Genomic DNA, 6,000 nt, shown 5'->3' with positions numbered 1-6,000 from the left:
GAACAATTCTGGGTCAGAGTTTTTGACTGTGGGATGGCAACCCCATCCCTCCACTTGATGCCCTGTTTTTCTACTGGAGATGCACTCCACAAGTTCCCTCTCCCCACTGTTGATCATTTCATCTAAAGTTCCTCCCTTTGAGTCCTGAGCATCTCTCACCTCCTAGGTCTCTGGTACTTTCTAGAGGGTCCATCCTCCTACCTCTTACCTCCCGAGGTTACCTGTTTCCATTCTTTCTGCTCTCAATTTATTATTTCTTTGTTATGCATCATAGCTCTGGTGCATACTGTGTATGAGTGTATACTGGGAGCGCATAAGAGAGCGCTGGGTGTCTTCTTCTCCATCACTCTTCGCCTGTCTTTTGAGGCAGGGTCTCTCCCTGCATCTAGGGCTAGGCTTCATGTTTTTCTTGCCTAGACAGGCAGTCAGCAAACTCCAGTAAGTCTGCTGTTCCTGGCTCCCTCGGATCTGGGGTTGCATGTGTACTTGTGATTGCCCAGCCTATTCCATTGGTGCTGGAATCGAAAGAGCGGTCCTCACATCTGTACAGCAGCTACTTCTCACCTCTGCCATGTTGCATTCCACAGGCTAACTGGCCCTCAAGGCTGATTCTCCCATGTGTCCTTGCCCCTCCCCCATCTCACCAGTAGGGATGCTGGGATTACAGGTGCACGCCCTCTCATATGGCTTTTTTACATGGATGCTGAGGTGAAGGCACATGTGTGGTCGTCTGGCTTACGTGGTAAGTACTTTGACTTGCTAAGCCACCTTGTCAGCGCTGCCTTGCCATATCTTTAAAACGTACCAGGGACTTTCAGTGGGGCACGGACATGATGGATCATAGCACCAGAGCTATGATGCATAACAAAGAAATAATAAATTGAGAGCAGTCAGTGATCTTAACTGCTGAGCCATTTCTCCAGCCTGACTGTTTGATTTTTAATTGGGGCATATGTGTGTGGGACTATGTGCAGGTGGGGATGTGGAGGTACCTGAGGGGACCAGAAGAGGGTATCAGATCCTTAAGGCTGGAGTTCCAGACAGGTGCTAGAATCTGAGCTCAGGTCTTCTGGCAGAAGGGCAAGCCCCCTCCCACAGAATCATCTCTCCAGCCCCCTCCAGCCTTCTTTCTAAAGCTGTTCTAAAGTCACAGGTTCTTACCAACAACTCCACTTCCAGTCCATCTCTGTGGGACTTTGTGTGGCCCATGCGTGTGACACTCAGGAGCAGTGACAACTCACTCTCCTTTGTGCTTGCCGGCTCTCCTTGGCTTTTGGAAACAGCCCCACTTCATTCAACCCAACACCACAGCCTCTCCCTCTCCCTGGCCCACATCTGCCCCCAATTTCAGGTTGCCACCCTGTGACTGGACCAGCCCACCACTTGGATTTTGCCTTCTCTGTTTGGGCTGCAGTCTGCATGGCTCAGTCCCAACACACAATCCTTGGGACCAACATTCTGTCCAAAGTGCATACCCCACCCAGAAGTGCCCTCACCTTACCAGGCTCTTGCCTCCCACACTAAGTTCCTGGTGTACCTTAGAGGCTCCTCCCTGCCTGCTGGACTCCACTGTGTGCTTATCCACCTGCCCAGCCAGGGCCTCTTTACCTCTCGTGAGCTGACTGCCCTTGCTGGGCCCAAGTGTCCTTACTTTGTTTGGACTCTCATGACCCACACCAGGCCATCCTCCTGCTTGGGTGCTCTCTTACCTCCACCCCATTGGAGATGTCCTTTTTACTTCATTTGCCACCCCACTCCTTTGCCCCAACAGTATGTGGACTGTGGTATATTTCTATCCTAATGCCTAGGTGACTTTTACTTTGCTTGGCTTCTGGAAGGAATTGGTTTGGGAAGGAAGAAGAAGGAAGGGGAGAGGTAAGGACAGGAAAGAGAAGGGATGGGGAAGGAGGAGAAAGGAGATAGGAAAGGGGGAAGAGAAGAAGGTGGGGGGTAAAGAGAGGAGAAAGGACATTAAAGAGCTGTCTGGCCATTTCCTGTGGAGTACTGAGTATTGTGTGTGTGTGTTTGGGGGGCAGGGAGCAGGTAGGAACTTCTGGTGACTTTGGCTGCTGGAGTCTTCTTTCAGAGAGAATTTAATTGCCTCTGGAAACCAGCAAGAAAGTCACTTCGATGCACTTTGACTTGTTTTGCTCTGGTCTCTGGTCGGAGGCGGGTGGGGGGCTATGGCTCTCTCCAGAAACCCAGTGGTAAACCAGATTAAATTAGGTAGAGCCTTGAGCAGAAGTGGAGGGCTCCGAATAAGGGGAGTGACTGAGAAGCTGGTCAGTGGTGGTTCATGCCTGGAATCCCAGCACTTGGGAGACAGAGGCAGCAGGATCTCTGAACTCAAGGACAGCCAGAGCTACACAGAGTCACAGGGTTATCTTGAGAGAGAGGGAGAGAGGGAGAGAGGGAGAGAGGGAGAGAGGGAGAGAGAGAGAGAGAGAGAGAGAGAGAGAGAGAGAGAGAGAGAGAGAGAGAGAGAGAGAGAATTGGAGAATCAGGAGGGAGGATGAGAGACAGGGATACCCGTGTTCTGGGAATCAAGTATAAGGGAGGCGAAGAACGTTGATGCTGAGGGTTCTGAGGTAGGAAGGAGGAAGAGATTTCAGTACGTGATAGGATGATGGTTCTTCAAAACTGAGATGTGAGGCTTAGGGAGACTAGGGTGTATGTAGACCAGGGTGTGGCAAGTGTTAGGAGCAGGAGGTGGAGTCCTGAGTCTGGCCTAGAGCGGGTCTTGTGCCAAGAACACTCACTAGCCACTGGCGAAGGAAAATGTTCAGGTGGATCAAGTGGCAAAATTCCGGATGGGAGGCTGCTGCTCACCACCCCACCACCCCAGGCGTTTGTTTGCGAGAATGGCTAGAAACAAGGCCTCTCTGCCTGGGGGCCCAACAATGAGATGAACCAAGAAAGGAAGCGCGCAAGGCGGGGAAGGCAGGGCTGGTCAAGGGAAAGGACTTTGTGTGGAAAAGGACTCTGTAAAAAGGAGGTACAGGAATGGACAGGGGCCAGTTAGAGGAAGAGACCTCAGAGATCTCATCCCTTCAGTCGGGACTCAGACAGTGAAGCCCTAGCCTGGAGACAGAGTGGGGCAGTGGGGTGGGGCTTTCTCTTCCTGGGGACGGGGTGGGGGGGTGGGGGGGTGGGGAGTCATACGTCAGCCGCCCCCAATTTCCACACCACAGTGAGGGTGAGGCAGCCGAGGTCCCTCTTGCGAGGTCCCTCTTGCCTGAGCCATCTGCCCCTGGGGGGGGGGGGGTCCTGGCATCGAATGGGGTGGGGACAGGACTGCAGTCCCTCACCCTCCCTCCATTCACCACAGGGTTAGGTAGGGGGCCCAGCAGCTTCAGGGTGGATTTGGTTCTCATTTTACTTTTGGCTCTACTGGTGGAAAAAAATCGAGGCGCTCCCCTCTGTGCATCTGAGGCAGAAGAGAGCATAGCGTGGCTTGGAGGCTGTCCTGGCTGGGAGGACGGGAGCGGGCGGGGCCTGGCTGGGGAGAGACTACCCTCCTCCCGGTGAAGCCCCTGCCCTGCACCCTCTGCTTCTTCAACGTGGCTCTTTGGCCCCGGATTGAGCCTAGCCAGGAGTCCTGAGGGGGAGGGCCAGCCAGGGAGGAGGGAGGCACCAGGGTCAGCCTTTGCCAGAGCACCCTCCCTCTTTATACTCAATTGAGAGGGAGGATGATCTTTCAAAGGAGACTTGACTTCTCCCAGGAGTCTTCAGAGAAACTGTACCAGGGGGAAATCAGGGGTAGACAATGAAAAAGTTTTCTCCTTATTGCAGGAATCCTGCCTAACAGTGAGGCTGCTGTGTGTCACAGTCACAGCCATCCCAAGAGTAGCATTAAGCAACCCATTTTATGGATGGGGTGGGTGATCGAGGTTCGCGAAGTCAACTATGCCCCATCAACTGCTGTCAAGTTTCCCTCAGGCGAAGCAAGAGTTTGAACCCAGATACCAGGACTGTTTCCCAAAACGGATGCTTGGGACCCTTCCCCCTACCAACAAGGCTCTGGCGGAGCAGTCAGGGAGGGCACCTCCAAGGAGCTCAGCAGACACACTCTTCTTAGCCTGGCCACTCCTTTCTGTGTCTGTACTGTCCTCAGCCCCTTATTTGGTAGTGAGGTGTCTCAGAGGTCTCTTCCATATGCCCTCCTGGGGTGGGGTGGGGGGGGGAGAGGCAGCACCCCTCCCACATGATCCATTTTCTCCGTGGCCTGCCCCAGCCCCCTCCCCAGCCTGCTGCAGAGAGGAGCCCAACCGCTTTCCCTGGAATCTGCTGCTTCGGCTTTCTGATGAGGCAGCATCTGGACTGCATTATGGGTTGAGGAGAAAACTGAGAGCAAAGAACACAGAGCTGGCCCCCAGCTCCTGTCTGCAGGAAGGGCTCTGTGCTCTTCAAGGGCTGCGCAGCCTTAGCCCTCATCTTCCTATCTCCCTAGAAAGTAGACACAAAATGTGCCCAGAAGAAAATGGCCTGGAAGGCAGGACCAGACCTTTGCAGAGCTCTGTTCGAAACGGTTCATCTTACTAACTCTTCCTGTGGCAGAGGAGACTAAGGTCCACAGAGGAATAGTAACTTTCCCGGGTCACACAGGGAGCCACAAGAACCAAGACCAGGCTTAGGAGCCTTCCATGCATACCCGTGGCCAAGTCAAAGCAAGGACCCAAAGAGCTGGATGTTCCCCTGCAGGAGGATTCTGAGTTCATCCCCCAAGAGCTGAAGTGACCCCCAGGAAAGGTTCAAGAGAACTGGCAGGGACCAGCCTTCGTTCTCCTAGGTCTGGATATCCTTGCTTTCTAAGCCCCACTTTTTGCCCAGGTGCCACATTCCCCTGGCGCTCCATTCCTGAGGTTGGCTAAGACTTGGGGTGGGGACCTGCTGGTCCTTCCCAAAGCTCTCCCCCTGCCTAGCCCCAGCTACAGACGTGGCAGGGTGAGAGCATTGAGTGGTTTCTCTGCTCCCTCCCAAGTGCTGTGCTGGCGGCTCCCGAAATAAAAATCGAATGTGAGCTTGGCAGAGGGAGGGAGCGGGTGGGAGAAGCTGCCGCCGCCGCAGCATGCTGGCCCCCGCCGCCGCCGCAGCATGCTGGCCCTTCATTCTTTCCGTTGTAACTTCACCTCCTAACCTCTGGCATTTTAATTATGTCTCCTACTCGCTGGCTGTGCCTGGGCCCGCTTGTGAGCTCACCCTTTCCTCTAGCAGGGGAGGGAGGGGGCAGCTGCTGAGGTCTTGGACCCCCAGCTTCCAGCCTCGTCCCTGGAAGCTGACTGGCCTCCAGCTCCCCACTGCCTTTGTATCCCCTGGAAGAGTCTTGGGAGGGGATCTAACTCCCAGGCATTCAGCCTGGCGTCTCTCTGGTCCTTTGTATGACTCATTCCGTCTTCACACCATTTAATGGAGGCCGAGGTCTAAGGGGAGGTATGATGGGTTTATTACCCTGCTTCATGGCCGGCTCAGCCTCAATTGGATTATGAGCAGCAGAGCTGAGCCTAGGAAGAGGGGCTGGGATAGCCCAGGCTTGACATTTCTTCACATCTGCACAGGAGGGCGGAGAATGTAGCTCAGTGTGTAGAGTGGTAGATAGCCTAGCATACTTAAAGCCTGGGCTTCTTCCTCAGTGTTGCATGATCAACAGGATCAGAAGCACAAGGTTATCCTCTGCTACAAGAGGATAGCCTGAGCTACATGAGACCTAATTTAAAAAAAAATCATCATTTTGTGATCAATCAGGATTTGCCGAAGGAGGCAGTGACTGAACGATCATGAGTTTAGGGCCAGCCTGGGCCATACATTTAGCCTGGTCTGGTGATGCACACCTTTAATCCCAGTGCTTGAGAGGCAGAGAGGCAAGAAGATCTCTGTGAGTCTGAGGCTGGCCTGGTCTACACAGTGAGTTCCATGACAGCCAGAGCTTCATAGTGTGATCCTGTTTCAAATAACAACCAACCAACCAACCAAACTAATTAATTAGGGCCAGGGAGATGGGTC

Source organism: Mus caroli, chromosome 11, assembly GCF_900094665.2.
Source record: "Mus caroli chromosome 11, CAROLI_EIJ_v1.1, whole genome shotgun sequence".
Taxonomy (NCBI): Eukaryota; Metazoa; Chordata; class Mammalia; order Rodentia; family Muridae; genus Mus; species Mus caroli.
The sequence above is the reverse complement of the archived record's forward strand: the minus strand, read 5'-3'. Positions refer to the sequence as shown.